This window comes from Peromyscus californicus, unplaced genomic scaffold, assembly GCF_007827085.1.
Source record: "Peromyscus californicus insignis strain IS unplaced genomic scaffold, ASM782708v3 Scaffold_5__1_contigs__length_169319896, whole genome shotgun sequence".
Taxonomy (NCBI): domain Eukaryota; kingdom Metazoa; phylum Chordata; class Mammalia; order Rodentia; family Cricetidae; genus Peromyscus; species Peromyscus californicus.
The window spans coordinates 19,155,065-19,172,740 of NW_026294573.1; the positions used below are offsets into that span (position 1 = coordinate 19,155,065).

General features: G+C 49.5%; 1 long non-coding RNA gene across 2 annotated transcripts; it reads right to left on the reverse strand.

Moving 5' to 3' along the window:
- Window positions 1-1,324: 1,324 nt before the first annotated feature.
- LOC128097547 (uncharacterized) lies at window positions 1,325-17,515 on the reverse strand. 2 transcript variants are annotated; one of them, XR_008213898.1, is made up of 3 exons: window positions 17,402-17,515; window positions 8,388-9,598; window positions 1,325-3,352 (listed from the first exon to the last, which is right to left on the reverse strand). It is a non-coding gene; the product is annotated as an uncharacterized LOC128097547 (long non-coding RNA). The 2 variants fall into 2 exon arrangements; XR_008213897.1 differs by lacking the exon at window positions 1,325-3,352 and having other exon boundaries at window positions 8,169-9,598.
- Window positions 17,516-17,676: the final 161 nt, after the last annotated feature.

Sequence of the window (17,676 nt, forward strand, 5' to 3'; positions counted from 1 at the left end):
AGGGTAAGTGTGGGAGCAGACCGAGGGAAGGATTACTCATGGGTCCTCCGCCCATGCTCTTGCTGGCATCTGCAGGCCCCTAGCCAAGTTTGCAAAGCAATCCCTGCTTTAACAGCTGGGGCCTGTGCGCCATTTCTCCCAGGGTCCTGAGCAGGAACCGGAGGCTCCCTGCAACTACCTCTGCCTCTCCAAGCTGCTCAGCATGTAGAACGAAGCTCTCACTGGCTCCCCACTGACCTCACCTCAGAGTCCAGACACACTCCCCTCCCCCGCCCCCCCACCAGCTTTCCCACCTGAGCTCCAAACTCTTTACAATTGGCCAGGTGGGAAGAAACGCACCCTCATAGTAAAGACAGACACACGATACCGCCTGACCAATCAGGGTTCCTCCCCGTTCCCAGACCCTCCATTTGGTAATAGTTTCTGGCAGTCACATAACCTGAATCAGTCCAATGCTGTGTCATCCACCAGCTTGGGCATAAAGCTCCAGAGAGCGTCTGAGGAAATGGCCCAGCTGGTAAAATGTTTTCCTTGCAAGCACGGGACCTGAGTCCCACCTCCAGAACAGATGTGGTAGCACACATTTGTGATCCCAGGGCTGGGAGAGATAGACACTGGAGGCATCCTGGTGCTTGCCAGTCCAGCCCATTTGGCTAGCTCCAGACCAATCAGAGGCCTTATTTCAAAATACAAGTCGGGCCTGGGTGGGGGTAGAGGGTGGGGCTAGTGGCTCATGCTTTTAATCCCAGCAGTGGGGGATGGAGAGGGAGGCAGGTGGATCTCTAAGTTCAAAGCCAGCCTGGTCTACAGAGTGAGTTCCAGGACAACACGAACTACAGAGAAACTGTGTCTCCAACAAATCAAACAAATACCAAGGTGGGCAGTAACGGAGGAATGACGCTGAAGTAGTCCTCTGGTCTTCATATGAGCTCAGACAGACACACAGACAGCGCTGGAGAAGCATTTCTTGTCTGTTTGAGACAAGCTCATTATGTAGCCTTGGTTGGGCTAGAGCCACGTAGACCAGGCTGGCCTCAAGCACACAGGGATTCTCCTGTCTCTGCCTTCTGAGTGCTGAGATGCCAAGTGGTGGTGGCGCACATCTTTAATCCCAGCACAGGCGGAGGCAGAGGCAGGTGATCTCTGAGTTTGAGGCCAGCCTGGTCTACAGAGTGAGTTCCAGGAGTGCCAAGGGCTACAATGAGAAACGTGTCTCAAAAAACAAAACAATACAAACAAACAAAGAACAAAAATGCATGCCACTGTTAATCCCAACGGCGAGAATAAGACCACTACCACAATTTGAGCCAAATTTGAAGCAAGCTTGGTTTTTATTGGGGTGCAGCCAAGAGCTGGCCAGGGACTGCCTCCTAAATTGGGTTAAAGAGAGCAGCCCCAAATCCATCTCTTGGGCCCCTTCTAAGGAGTAAAATCACGAGTAGTTTTACAGAAGGGAGACAATGAGGCAATAAGGAAACACAAAAATTCTTTTAAAAAAATCACATGGTCATCCACCATGTGATTAGGGAGGGCCAGGGAGGGTCAGAGTATTCTCAAAAACAAGTCAAGGTCATGGGTTGGGGAAGGTCAGGTTCCAGGAAACAGAGAGCAACCCAACTCTCAGAGATGCCGTGGATTGCATGGTCCTCAGCCAATGACAGCGAAGCTTCAATTTCACTCTGCTGTTTGTCCAGCCTGGTTGCCATGGTGTGGTCTTGGCTGGGATTTCAAGAAAGTCACCTCACCTTTCTCTGCACCTTCCTCACTCAGGAATTGGAGATAATCACATGCGCACGCACGCACGCACGCACGCACGCACGCACGCGCGCGCACACACACACACACATATACACACACACACACACACAGAGATACCCAAAATGGAGTGTGCTCAGCACAGAGAAAATGATCCTCAGAGGTACTTGCTGGTTCCCAGCTGTAAGGCTTGACTAGCTATTTACCCTTCCTCGGGCCTCAGTTTCCCCGAGCTGTATGTTTCCGTAGGTGACACTTGCTAACTCTGCTCTTTGCTTTAGGGACAGCTCCTGTGTCAGTCTTGTTTACTGCTTGTCCCCAGCAATTGGCCCTGCCTTTCTGACCTTCCTTCCTCCTCCTCCTTTTTTTTTTTTTTGTGACAGATTCTCTTATAGCCCAGGCTGGCTTCCAACTTAAGGGTGACCTGGACCTCCTGATCCTCCTGCTTTAGACGTCTATAGAACAGACACGCACCATCCAGTGCCTTCTGATGTAAGCACATGCACTCTGGAGAGCAACTGACTCACTTCTCTATAAACGAGGCATTTGAGGCAGAGAGCTTAACAACAAAAATCTTGCCTGTTCGCTGGGCATGGTGTCGAACTCTTGGAATCCCAGGACTGAGATACAGAGACAGGAGCATTGCGAGTATAAGGCCAGTTTGGTCCACATAGCAGGTTCTAGGCCAGCCAGGGTCACTCTGCCAGGAAAACAGAAGAGGACCGTGCCTGAACACTTTTCCAACCCAGATCACCCATCCCCAGAGGCCACCCCTGATTTTCTGTGGTCCTGTGCCCTCTTTAGGAGTTGGGGTACACTGTGTGCCCAGACACCCTCTGGTATTCATTGTCCATCCTCTGAAACAGGATCCCCTGTCCTCAGGTGAAAGCTGGGGGGCAGCTGTGGGATTCAGGGAGCTTCCATGGCATAGCCTACTGACATCTATGTCCCTTGCACATCTGGTGGCCATCATAGTTCACATCCTGTATAGCAGAGAGGCGGCCAGGAACAGGCTGGAAGGCCTAGCTCAGAGGTTGACTCCTTCAGGTTTTGGGTGGCCCACAGGAAGGGCAGGGGTGACTGGATGCTCCCTGGAGTCTATCTGAGCCCCTAAGCCACAGTCCTGGACTGTTTCAGCTAGGAGCCTCAGGGTGCTTGTAGACTATTGGGAAGAGGACCATGTCTGAGCCACAGTGTGCCTCCAGGGTGGACAGGATTTCTGTAAGGCCAAACACGTCAGTTGCTAGCCATCGTGCCTGAGAAGGTCCATGTCTCCTCACTGATGGATAGAGACCTGGAGGGAAGGTCTCACACCAACTGATGGCAATGGTCATTTGAGAGTGGGAAGGACAGACAGGCTCCTAGGTGAGGGAAAGGCTTCTAGAAAGATTAGTAGGGCAAGTGGCCCAGGTGACTGATGAGGCCACCGGCAGCCACTGCTTATCACACCTCCCAGGCCTCTCGAAGCAGGCTGGCACAGAGCCTCCAGCCATGTGTGCTGCCTCAGCGGGCTTCACAGCTGGACAACATGGGGCTGACACACTTCAGCCTGTGTCACCGTAGGTCACGTCACAGACTCCAGGCTCAGGCTCTTCATCTGTAAAATAGGATAGTTGTTTTTGTATTATTTCCTTTTCTTGATTATCTTATTTTATTTTTACTTTTTTGGAGATAGGGTTTCTCTGTAGCCTTGACTGCCCTTGAACTTGCTCTGTAGACCAGGCTGGCCTAGAACTCAGAGACCCACCTGCCTCTGCCTCACAAGTGCTGGGACTAAAGGCATGCGGCTTGTTTTTGAATCGTTTTCTATGGTAGGGTCTTGTATAGATTAAGTTGCCTTGAATTCTTCATGTAGCTGAGGATGGCCTTGACCCTCAGCTCCTCCTGCTTCTGCCTCCTCACAGACATGCAACACCAACCCTGGTTTGGAGTGTTCTCTTTTAAAGATTTATTTATTTTATTTTATGTATATGAGTGTTTTGTCTGCATGTGTATATGTCACTGTGTGCATGTCTGGTGACCATGGGGAAGAGAGCACCAGATGCTAGGAACTGGAGTTATGGACAGTTATGAGCTGTCATGTGGATGCTGGGAATTTGAGGCCTCTGGAAGAACAGCCAGTACTCCTAAACTCTGAGCCATCTTTCCAGCATTCTGTTTTAATTTTTTTTTAGAAGTTTCCTTTTTGTTATTATTATTTTTTTAAGATTTATTTTGTATACAGTGTTCTGCCTGCATGCCAGAAGAGGGCACCAGTTCTCATTACAGATGGTTGTGAGCCACCATGTGGTTGCTGGGAATTGAACTCAGGACCTCTGTAAGAACAGCCAGTGTTTTTAAATGCTGAGCCATCTCTCCAGCCCCTCTGTTTTAATTTTTACTAGGGCCAGAGAACTAGGTGCAGTTTTCAGATTCAAAAAACATACAGGGAGACTTAGTATCTAGTTCACACAGTAAGTAGCTGAGATAGGAAAATCCAAGTTCCTTCCCAGAGCGCAATAGAAAGGATGTCACAAGTCACATCTCTCAGAACAGGCAGTCATGGGAAATGGGTGCCCACGAAGCCTCAGGACAGGCCCTGGCATGCAGCAAGTACTTCACAAATTCAGGGGGGAGGGCTAGAGAGATTGCTCAGCAGTTAAGAGCACTTGCTGTTCTTCCAGAGGTCCCAGGTTCAATTCTCAGAACTCGCATAGTAGCTGACAACCATCTGTAACTCCAGGGCCAGGGGATCCAATTTCTTCTGGTCTCCGAAGGCCACAGGCACACACAGTGTACACAGATACACATAAGGCCAAAACAGCCATACACATGCAGGTGTTTTAGTTAGAGTTTCTTTTGCTTGACGAGGGACTATGACCATGGCAACTCTTATAAAGGAAAACATTTCACTGGAGCTGGCTTACAGTCCATCATTGTCATGGTGGGAAGCATAGAGGCATGCAGGCAGACACGGTGCTGGAGAGGTAACTGAGAGTTCTACATCTAGATCGGCAGGCAGCAGGAAGAGAGACAGACACTGGGGCTGGCTCAAGCAGTTGAAACTTCGAAGTGCACCCCTATTGACACCCTTCCTCCAACAAAGCCACACCACCTAATTGTGCCACTCCCTATGGGCCCGTGGGGCCATTTTCATTCACACCACCACAGCAGGTAAAGATATGAACACCCAGCTCAAGTGTTAGGTCACCAACAGCAAGACTGAGGAAGGGCTGGTGACATGGCTTACAAGGGAAAGGTGCTTGCTGCCAAACTCACTGACTGATACCGAGTTTGATCCTGGGACCTGTAACGAGAGCCACGAAGGTCTATATATATCGATTCATTAAAGGGTTCTATGGGGAAAACAGACTCACTGCTACAAAAGGAAGCGACGCTGTTGCCTCTTCGTCTCCCAGGAAAAGATGGAGAAAGCTCCAGACCAGGTCACTGAACCCTGCGCCAGGAAGCCTTACATGTCCAAGAGAGACCGAGACCCCTTCCCTCTTCCCTTTTAAGAGGTCACGTAGGCAGGCAAGAAGCACTACCTCTATCGAGCTAGCTAGTCCAAGGTCACGGGTGAAGCAAATACCCACTACACTTCCCCTTTTTGTCTAAATAAGAAAGTTCTAAACCTAATACAAACTATATACAATAGGAATGATTATCAAGTATTGTCCAGGAGAAAGAAGGGGTAGTAACATAAACAAAAGTGGAACTACAGCCAACAAGAACAACATACTGAATGTCCAGACCATAGGTAACTGGCAAATTACAGAGATTACTCCAATAGCTGTCCTATCCTGAAGAATCTAAATCTAGTATCTAATATGCTCTTAGCTAAGATGATTGTAACTGTAACTATCTAGTCTTCAACCCCATCAAAGACCAGAGAAGGAAAATAATATTGTAATGATACGGTTACTCGGGAGGCCTTGGCGGTTGGGCCAAGGTGCCCTGGTGGGTGAGGGAGACACGCCATGCTGATGTGGCGGCGGTGGGCTGCATGGCATGATGGAATGTCACTCATATCATGCAGACACGGCATCCACATGGAGAGTTTATTGTTATAGAGAGATAGACGGAGAAAGAGAGGAAGAGAGGGAGAGAAGAAGAAAGAGATGGAGAGGAAGAGGGAAAGCAGAGGGGTGCGCACCTCCTGGAGAGAAAGGGAGGAGGGGAAGAGGAAGACGAAGGGAGGGGTTCTCCTTAAAGGAGGATTTACACCGGGACACAGGGCGGGTCCCCTTTGTAGGTCAGAATGCCAAGAAATATTACCTGAGTAAACAGGAAGTGCAAGCAAGCAACTTCCAAAAAAAGTGCAAGGAAAGACAGAGACAGTTGGCTGCCTGGACAGTCATCCAATGTTTCTCTGCAATGTTGGGGTATCTACTTATCGTGGGCGGAGCAAATACCCACTCCAGGGACCCACATGTCAGGGGAGAAAAGCAACTCCCACAAGCTGTCCTCCAACCTCTGTGGTGGTATTGTGTTCCCCAAAATATTGTACACCCTAATAAACTTATCTGGGGTCAGGGAACAGAAAAGCCACTAGATACTCAGGACAGGCAGTGGTAGCACATGCCTTTAATCCTAGCATTCCAGAGGCAGAAATCCATCTGTTCAAGGATACAGCCAAGCATGGTGACTCACGCCTTTAATTCCAGAAAGTGAGCCTTTAATCCCAGGGAGTGATGGCTGAAAGCAGAAAGGTATATAAGATGTGAGGGCCAGAAACTAGCAGCATTTGGCTGGTTAAGCTTTCAGGCTTTTGAGCAGCAGTTCAGCTGAGATTCATTTGGATGAGGACTGAGAGGTTTCCAGTCTGAGAAACAAGATCAGCTGAGGAACTGGCGAGGTGAGGTAACTGTGGCTTGTTCTGATTCTCTGATCTTCCAGCATTCACCCCAATAACTGGCCTCAGGTTTGATCTTATTAATAAGACCTTTTTAAGATTCCTGCTACAAACCTCCACATGTGAGTCATAGCATGAATGCACCCATACCCACAAAACAAACAAATTAAAAAGAAGGGCTGGAGAGATGGCTCAGGGGTTAAGAGTACTTAAGCTCTTGCGGAGGACCTGAGTTCAGTTCCCGGCACTCATATCAGAGAGCTCACCATTGCTCTCTATAACTTTGACTCCAGAGGTTCTGATACAGTTAACCAGAGTACTAGTCCTTTATGTTCAAACGACAATGGCCCAGGTTTAGAGTCTGAACACACATGACCTTGGGCAGGGCATTTCTCCTTTCCTCGGCTATTTCCTGAGCCTCTCAAAACTATAAACTGTTTACAGTTAAAGACAGAAACCTTCCTGTATCCTTGTGGCTTGGTTTCTACCTCATCCATCTTGATCCTGTCGGATGCGGCCTCAGGAACCACCCAGTGACCTCACTTGGGGTTCTTAGCAACTCTTTGAAGGTAGTAACTTCACACCCCTCCAAATCCACCGCAAAAACACCATGGATGCCCCCATGAGGAGCCTAGGACACTTGCTATGTCTTATCCTTGGAAAGGCCCACACTCCTATTCTCCTGTGTCCCGCTTCCTTTTCAGAGGCTCTCTTTCTCTTAACCCACATGCTTAAAACATCTCATTAAACCTCAGCTGTGTTTCATATTGGCTAGTCCTGGGATTCTTCTCGGCATCAGATCCACCAACCACGGTTAGCTTTGAGTCAAGACGTCTACAAGTCTAAACTGCTGGGGCTGACAGCGGGGAGCCTGTCCTCCCTCTAGAACAGTCTCAGGAGATGCCAGGCCGGGGGACTGATGCATACCGTGGTTCAGTGAGGCCTGAGGAACTTTCTGTCCCCCACTGCCTCTCTCCAGGTTGCTTTGATCCATGAGTAGGTACACTTGTGGTGTCCTGACCGCTGCCAGCAACGTCTTAGAAATCAAGTGCCCTAGTCCCGGCCAAAAAAAAAAAAAAAAAAAAAAAAGAGAGAGAGAGAGAGAAACCAAGCCGGGCATGGTAGCTCAAACCTGCAATCCCAGCACTTGGGAAGCTGAGGCAGGAGCATCACTGAGAGCCCAAGGACAGTATAGCAAGTTTCTGGACAGACTATAGAGTCAAAGTAAAGACCACAACCAAACCAAACCAAAAAGTAACAGAACAGAAGTTAAAAAGGAGAGCAGCCTCAACACCAGCCCTTTTGACCTTTCTTTCTCCTTTGATTGGGTGAGCTGAGTCATGTGGTCCACCCTGGCCCAATGACAGCACCCGAAGTGTCTCTGCAGCTCAAAGTTGGGAGGGGGTGTGCCTTTCCCGGCAGTGGGGGACTGGAGGGAGGAGGAGGAGTTTGTTGGGAAGCCCCGGGCGGGCTGTGGATGGAACTTGAAGAGCTAGTGACCCCTGTGGGCTGGGGCTGGGGCGGGAGGACCCCGAGTTACACAAACAACCTAAGCAGCAAGGAGCGGCCAGGCACTCAGTGCAGTGGATCCCCGGAGGAAGTGGTTTATTTGGACTGAGGGTGGAGGTGTGTTTGCCAAAGATCCCTGGAGGCCTCGCCTCTGAAGCCTGAGATCTGAGAAAGACTTAGAACGCAGGAGGAGTGTGGGAAGAGGGTCAGAGGGGCCAGTATGAGCAAAGATCTGTGGGCTTCAAAAGCCAAGGCACTGTAGACGTCGACACCAGCCTCAGAGCCAGACCTGAAGCTGGGGGTGTAGCTCAGCCAGTAGTGTGCTGGCCTAGCCTACACAAGGCCCTGGACTCGATCCCCAGCACCTCTTAAGAGGGGTGGTGCGTCCGACGTCACGTGGGATGTGGAGGCAGGAGGATCAGAAGTTGAATGCCATCTTCAGCTCCACAGCGAGTTGTGTAGCCAGCCTGGGATGTCCGCAAGAGATCCGGTCTCAAAACCCAGAAACAACAGACAGAAGTTCCGGTGGTAGTTTTCTGGGGGGTAGCCCAATGGGAGAGCACTTGCTCAACATGCATGAGGTCCTGGGTTCAATCCTGGGGATCACCTCCATGCTGGAGAGGGTGGTCCAGCAGGGAGCATTACTGAGCACTAAGTGGTGTGGCAGCTTTATCTACTTGGGAAAGCTGTTACTCCTCATAGAAAGTGAGGCACAGAAAGGTTAGGCGATTTCCCCAGAGCCACACAGCTGAAATGGGTGACGATGAGCTTGGAATCCGGATGGTCTGACTCAGGTCTCCACCCTGGCAGCAGGAAGGAGACAGTGCCTAGTCGTTCATGCCAGGAGGCACTGCTGCTGGCAGCAGCCTCAGGAGAGACACCCACATCTGGCAGACAAAGAAGGAAAGCCCCAGTTCGTCTCCGGAGGGCAGGAAGGAGCATTTGTTGGAGCGCAGCCCTGTCCTCCGGCCTGAGAGCTGAGAGGAGGTAGGGAAGGGAAGCAGAGGGGGATCGACGAGCCAGGAGGTGTGGCTCCCAGGACTTGAGTTCTCAGGGACGCTCTTCTGAAGTCAGAATTCTCGTTTCTTCAGCTGCCATGCCAGCGGGAGGGGGCCGTCAGAGCTCAGCCTGAGGATGTCAGCTGGGACCCATGGCCTTTTGGCTTCAGGGTCTGCTTTACTACCCCCCTCCCCCATATTCTCCACAACAACTTTGCTTTCCCATGGACTTTGCGTCAAGAGAAAAAAAACCTCATTATTGATAGTCTTCTGGGGGCCGGGGAGGTGTCTCAGTGGGCAAAGTGATGAGGACCTGAGTGCAAGTCCCCAGCACTCACATAAAAAGCCAGCAGCCTGGCTCAAAAAGTAAGGCGGAAGCTTGGTGGAATGGCTCAGTGGGTAGACACTTGCTGCTGAGCCTGGCGACCTGAGCGGTGGAAGGAAGAACAGGCTCTGTAAGTTCTCTTCTGACCTCCTCCTGGGTGCCGTGTCGGGCATGTGCCTGGACACAAACAAGAGTAAATAAATAAATGTAATAACAATACGTGAAATAAAAATATCGATGCTGACTGAGGAAGACGCCTGATACTGACTGCTGACCTCCACGTCCATCTACACACACACACACACACACACACACACACACACACACACACACACGCACCCGTACGTGCGTGCCCACGACATTCAAACAAGCCAGTCCTCTGTGACTATACCTACACCAACCTAAGCATGGGTGCGTAGACGGTCTTTGTTTTGTTTTGAGACAGGCCCTGCCTAGCCTGGAACTCACTCTGTAGACCAGGCTGACCTGGAACTCAGAGATGCACTTGCTTCTGCCCCCCAAGTGGTGGGACTAAAGATGTGCACCAGCATGCCCTGGCAAGACCCTTAAAGATGAAGAGGGAAGACATGCCATGCCGCCAGGAAGGAGCTGTTGGGCCGCAGCTGGGGGTCCAGCGCTTCTCTCTGCCTGAATTCTGTAATGTTTCCAATCACTGAAGTGATTTCAACCCAAAAGAAAAGTTGCAAGATTCATACAATGAACTCTAAAATACCCCTGGCTGAAGGCACCTTTGATCTTTTTCTTTTCTTTTCTTTCTTTTTTGGTCACATCTTCTCTATATACAAAAGACATAAAGATATGATGTGTAGCTATATAAATAAGTATATAGCTGGATGTGGTGGTTCACACCTATATGTTAGCATTTGGGAGGATGAGGCAGGAAGATTATCATACACTTGAGACCAGCCTAGCCTACCTAGCAAGTTCAAGGCCAGCCCGGGAAACAGGGAGATCCTGTCTCAAAACAACAATCACACACTTTTATTTTAACTATTTGAAAATATACTGCAGGGTCTGTAAGATGGCTCAGGGGGTAAAGGGGCTTGCGGCCAAGCCTGGTGACCTGAGTTAGATCTAGAACTCACATGGTAGATGGTGAAAATGGACTCGCTAAAGTTGTCTTCTCACCACTATACCTGTGCCTTACACACACACACACACACACACACACACACACACACACACACACACACCCCAAATACATGTAGTTAAAGGCAAGAACCATGTCTTTAAATATTTTAAGGGACTGGACAGATGGCTCCATGGTTAAGATCTCTGGTTGTTCTGTCAAAGGACCTGGGTTCGATTCCTAACACCCATGTGGTGGCTCACAACCATCTGTATCTCCAATTCCAGGGGCTCTGACACCCTCTAGCCTTCTTCTGAACTTTGAGGGCACCAGGCACACAGGTGGTGCACAGACACATACAAAACATATGCTGGGGTGGTGGTGGCGCACGCCTTTAGTCCCAGCACTCAGGAGGCAGAGGAAGGCGAATCTCTGTGAGTTCCAGGTCAGCCTGGTCTACAGCGTGAGTTCCAGGACAGCCAGGGCTACACAGAGAAACCCTGTGTGGAAAAAACAAAACAAAACAATAAAACAAAAATAAATAAAATATTTAAAAAGTTTTTATTGAGACATGTTAATACACGGTGGTGCATTTCATTATGGCATTTCCATATGTGTATATAATGTCTTTTGATCACAATCACCCCCATAACTCACTCTTTTCCCACCCCCCCTGAATCCCCCTCCTCTTCTCAACTATTTCCCCCTCTACTATCAGGGTTTGGTGTTTTTTTTTCCTTAATTAAAAAAAATATTTGCCAGGCGGGGGAGGGGGGGGCTCATGCCTTTGATCCCAGCACTCGGGAGGCAGAGCCAGGCAGATCTCTGTGAGTTCGAGGCCAGCCTGATCTACAGAGCGAGATCCAGGACAGCCACCAAAACAACACTGAGAAACCCTGTCTCGAAAAACCAAAAAAAAAAAAAAAAAATATATATATATATATAATATATACATTACATATATAATATATATACACATTTTATATATATATATATATGCTTGTATGTCTGTGTACCACATGCATGCAATACTCACACCAACTCACACCACAGAAACCAGAGAATGGTGTTTGAATTGGTGTTGGTGTTTGAATGGTGTTGGATTCTTTGGGACTGGAGTTACAGTTGTGAACCCCAATGTGGGAGCTGTGAGTTGAACCTGGGACCTCTGCAAGAGTAGCCAGTGTTCTTAACCACTGAGCCATCTCTCCAGCCCTTTTTCTGTCTTTCTTTATGAACTTCATTAGGGTTGTGTACAGGTGCAGGGTGAGAGGTCATTTTTAGGAGCATGGGCATATTTCCAGTACCTGCACCCATGAAGAAACTGTCTCTCTCTCCCCCAGCAACTGTGAATTGCCTAGAGACCCTCAGGAAGGGCTGGGGCCTCATGAGTCTCTCCCTCATCCATGATGCTCCCAATATGGTCCAAGGAATCATACCCGCTTGTGAGTTCAAGAGTGTGACAGCTGTGTCATGGCCAGAGGACGGGGTTCCATTACACCCCGCCCCTTCATTACACCCCACCCCTTCATTACGCCCCACCCCTTCCTCTTGCCTCTCTTCCATGATCTTCCCCAGCCTTGTTTTTGTTTGTTTGTTGTTTGTTCTGAGACAGACGTCATGTCCCAGGCAGAGCATGGAAGACCTTGAATTTCCTGTTCCTCCTGCCTCCATCTCCAGGCCTTGAACTTGCCACGTACCTGAAGCTCCTGCTTCCCCCTCTCAACTGCTGGGGGTATAGTTATGCCACCGGGCCTGGTTTATGTGATACTGGGAATGGAACCCGGGATGTCATGCATGCTAAGCAAACACTCTACCAACTGGGCTACATCCCCAGACTGTAATATGAATGTCTCCTTGATATTACACACACACACACACACACACACACACACACACACACACAAAGTCAGAGGTCAGAGGTCAACTTTTGGGAGTCAGATATTAGACTTGGGAAATTTACCATTAAGTGAGTACTTTTATTTTTAGAACTAGGATTATAGAGACAAAATGTTCAAAACTAAAATAAGATAAAAATCCCCAAATTTTAACATTCAGATCCTGCCTCAGTGACTTGACACATCTTATATAAACATGCAGAGCCTAACTCCCAGTGACCCACGGTGCTTGGCCCTAAATGGCCCAGAAGGACAAGTCCTGCTTTAAATTTTACTGCTTAACAACACAGCCAGCCTGTCCCCTCTGATAGAGACCCAGACAAATGGCCTGTGAGATAAGATTGAAGCACCAACGCCCAGCTGCTGAAAGACTTCACCCCTCAGCCTGGAGATGGGATCCCTTCCCAGGGCTTCTTACACTGCAGTTGAAGAACTCTCTCCGTCCTTCTCTTCTGTCTTTCCCATAAATCCTTCGAATCTTACTCATCGCTGGCCTGTGGCCATCCACACACATCTCACTTTGTAACCCAGGCATTGAACTCACCGATGCCCGTGTTCTGCCCCAACTACTGTGAGTATAAATAACTGTACACCACCACACTGGCCTTTGCTCCCATCGCCTCTGCTCCCAGAGCTCAATAAGCACTCACTGTACAGTCTGAGGCAGCCTTGAGCGCCTGGCCATCCCCCTGCCTCGGCCTCCCAAGTACTGGGATCGGAGGTGTGAGCCGCCACACCGGCCCCTTACTCTGCTTCGGCTCTCTTTCCTCCGCTTGTTTTGTTAGACTTCTCATTTATTTGTTGGTTTGTGTTTGAGACAGACTGAACATATAGCCCAGGCTGGCCTTGAACTCATGGCCTTTCTGAGTGCTGGGATCATAGCTGTATACCACCCTGCTGGGCAACTTTCCTTTAGTAACCCTGGAACTTTAGAAGAAACAGATGAGTTATTTTACAGACCATTCCTTCAGGGGTGTGTGTCCCGTTCTCCTCTGGCTCACTCTAGGCTCTGACCTCCTTCTGGGCTGGAATGTTACAGGAGTGACATGTGTGCCTCAGTCATTTCCAGAAGCGCCGGGTGTCTGTGGCTTAGAGAGGCTGATGTTAGATTTGGTCACCTGCACCTTAGGTCCATCAGGTTTTTCCACTCCAAAGGTACATTTTTCCCTCTTGCAAATAGGGACGGGGCAGTCTGCAGGGACACTTAGCGGTCACATAACTATCCCCTGTCTACTGGGTCTTGCTGGGTCATTTCTGATCAGCAGGAACTGCTGTGTTTCTCTTACCCTTGGTTATCCTCACCCCTGCAGGTCCTGGGATGCGCTTCTCTCAGCCTGGTCTTCTAGCCTTAGGCTGTGAAAAGCCATCCCTGTTAGCAAAACTCAGGGTCATGGTGCTCAGACACACTCCTTCAGTCCCAGGAGTGGACCCAGCAGCCCAAGGGCATGGACTGGCTCACCAGAAGACAGGAATCCTTCCAGAACCACACCTCCAAACACAGAGGCCAGAAACAGATGGCCACAGCAGATACATGCAGGGGGCTCACTTGTCAGGACCCTGACGTGTGTGGGAGGGATGAGCTGAGACAAGGGGCTTGTCCTTCTGCCACAAGCTGTTCCTGGTGCGTTGTAGGATGAGACCAGCAGAGGCAGCAGTACACGGTGTTCTGCAGGAAGACAGGCAGCCGGCTCCAAATACGGACATGCAATCGGAAGCTTGGCTCCAGGAGTGCAGACGCCTCACACAGGAAGCCAACCAACCAGCCCAACCCAGCTCCCAAGTGTCACACAAGCCGCCAGCAAGGGAGGGAGGCTGCGGCTGTTGGGGGGCATGGGGTGCAGCTGGGAAGACATCAGACCTGCACAGCTGCTTCTGGTTCCTGCATTGCAAGGACTCTGCAGGCTGCTGGGATCCCAGCGCCCCTCGGAACTGGAGATCGCCTTTATTCTTTGGGAAGTGAGTCTTGTTATCTGGGAGAGGATGCATTTGCCGTTGAATTTCAAATGGCTTCATGCCCCTTCTGTTTGCAAGCTGTGATGTGAGGAACTGATTGTTCAGGCTTCAAAAGACCAAATAAATAAGCCGATAAATGAACCGTGAATCACCAAAGAGCCCTGAGCCACCAAAGAGAGGAAGAAAAGTCCTCAGGCAAACCAAACTTTCTGAGGAGGTAGGGCTGGCCTGCTCAGCTCTGGTGTTGCTTAGAAGCAGCTGCGGAGTTGACTGCTTCTGCGACTCTCCCAGGGCAACGCTGGCTGTCCTTGCACCTTTCAGAATGGGAAATGGTCACTTCATCTGAGCCAGGGCCACCAGCTCTGCGGTGAGGACCATTTCTCTATGTTGAAGGTCAGGTTTATATTCTGAGTTGAAAGAATTGTTGGAAAGGCAGGCAGGCATCTGGGAGACTCCTGGCTACCCCGTTGCTGTCCATGTGATAGTGGATGGTGATTGGGGGGCAGCGGGCTGTGAAATGTGCCATCTGAAGTCAGAGCTGAGTTTGGATACCGCCCCTTCCATTCACCAGCTGTTTTACTCTGCTAAGTAACGTAAGCCCATTAAGTCTCCATCTCCCCCTGTGACGGGAGCACTATGACACTCAACCTGGATAGAGAAATGGAACCAGACAGTCTTGTGCAAAGGTTTCCTAGGCCGATGAACGAATGTCTACTCACCAACCACAGACCAAAGAAACAATTCACACCCAAGTCTGGCTTGGCAGAGCAGTGAATTCAATTAGGGTTACCTACAGGTGTGTGGCGGCTTGTGAGCGTCTACACACTGAAGAAAAGGTTTCTTAGTCTCCCCTCCTCACAGCTGCCCGTCCAGATATCCTCAGGAGGGGCAGGGTCTTGTGAACCTCTTGCCCCAGCAACCTTTAACTGTTTATGTGCACATAGGTTCCTAGGAACGGATGGCTCTCCCAGAGTGCCTTCCATCAGTCACAGTAACGGGCTATAAATCCTGGGGTCTGGACTTCAGGAGCCTCTCCCCTAGCAAGGCTTAACTCCCCCACCTCCCTCTGTGTGTGTGTGTGTGTGTGTGTGTGTGTGTGTGTGTGTGTGTGTGTGTGTGTTTGTGTGTGTGTGTGTTTGTTTGTGTGTGTGTGTGTGTGTGTGTGTGTGTGTGTGTGTGTGTGTGTGTGTGGTCCTGTGACTCCCCTAGCAACAGCTAACTGTCTATATATCTTCAGGGAGGGGCTGGGCTTCTGAACCACTCCCATCTGGAGACTTTAACTGGCTCAGGCTTCTCAAGTTTCCTTTGAGTAGTCCCAGCTGCTGATAATCCAAGGCGAAGGCCTTGTGCCTAGAGGACAGACAGTGGTCACAGCAGATGGCACATTGCAATGCATGCAAAATGCACATATTGAGTGCTCCACAATCCTCTAGTAACAGTAAGGGCTCTAATGATGATGATGGTGGTGATGATGATGATGATGATGTGAACCTTGAGTAGGAAGCTGCAGCCAGTATGAGCTTGAGGTAGAGATAGGGACCAACCAATGAGCAGTAGGTGGCACAGGATGTCCTCATCTGGATAGCCAATCCTGTTACTACCATCCATTTTCAGAAGCCTTCAATAGATTTTTTAAAGCTTTTATTACAGTGTATATGGTGTGTGTGTGTGTGTGTGTGTGTGTGTGTGTGTGTATGTGTGTGTGTCCATGCCCAGACCACAGCATGTGTGTAGACATCAAAAAACAACTTTTGTTTTCAGATAGGATCTTCCTACGTAGCTTAGGCTGGCCTTGAAGTCATTATATAGCCAAGGCTAGCCTTGAACTCCTTATAATCATGACTCTCCAGTTTCTTAAGTGTTAAGATTACAGGCTTGCACCACCACACCCAGCTCAAACTGGCTTTTATACTAGACTTACCATCAAGGTGACTCATTAATCTACTAATCCTGGATGGATTAATCCATTCCTCCAGGCAGAGTCCTCTAGACTAATCGTTTCTCTAGCTAGTGAGATAGCTCAGGTCAAGTGCTTTCTGATGAACCTGACAATACGAGCTCAATCCTGGAACCCACACGATGAATGAACAGCAGTGATTTTCAAAAGTAGCCGTCTGAGGGCTGACGTGAAGGCTCAGTGGTTAAGATCACTGGCTGCTCTCCCAGAGGACCTGGGTTCGGTTTCCAACAACACATGGAGGCTCGCAATCATACATAACTGCAGTCCTAGGGGATCTGACGCCCTCTTCTGGTCTCTGTGGGTACTGCTTGCACATGGTGCACAGACATACGTACAAACAAAACACCCATTCACATATAATTTTTAAAAATACAAGATTTTTTTTTGAGACTCTATAGACCAAGCTGGCCTTGAACTCACAGAGATCCGCCTGCCTCTGCTTCCCGAGTGCTGGGATTAAAGGTGTGCCCTGGCTGTCTCATTCAGTTAACAAGTGTTTCTAAACCCTCTCCTTTATTCTTTATAGTCCAGTCATTTGATGTTCTCACACACAGGAACACCACGATACCTGTGGCTCTCTCCTCCTACCATGTGGATATCAGGAACTGAAACTCAAGTCATCCGAAAGCACCTTGCTTGCTGAGCCGCGTGGCTGGGGATCCCCTTCATAGCTCTCATTGCTGGGTCTGGACTTGGACATTTTGATTAGGGTATTTGTCTATTGAAGTCTTTTCAAGAGCCAAAATGCTGTCTGATACTTGACATGTAGTAGCCCCTCAATAAAAATCAGTGGCTAGCCAGGCGTGGTGGCGCATGCCTTTAATCCCAGCACAAGGGAGGCTGAGGCAGGCGGATCTTGGTGAGTTCCGGGTCAGCCTGGACTACAAAGCAAGTTCCAGGACAATTGGAGCTGTACCACAGAGAAATCCTGTCTCGAAAAACAACCACCCCTCCTCCAAAAAACAAAAACAAAACAAAACAAAATTAGACTATACAGGACTTACTGTATTTGCTGGTGTGTCTGTAGAAGGCCCTCCTAATGGGAGGGAGAGCCGTGATCACTGATACATAAAACTGACCTTATTTGGGTGGAAGGCCATCCAGGATTCAGCTGTGATGTGTAGGGGTGCGGAGGGGTGGGGAAGGAAGTGCTTCCTCTCTCCAGAGCTGCAGAGAGAGCTAATGGCCTCCCCAGGAACCCAATCCAATTAAGGGTCTGGCTTCAAGTCAACTTGGGTTCCCTTCCTGGCTGGAACAACTTCCAAGCGACAGAATGAAACCTGTGACTTCCCCAAGACAAGCCAGTCAGTCTCCTGGCTGCGGAGCTGAAAGGGGCGGGTGAGGAGTACGGTTT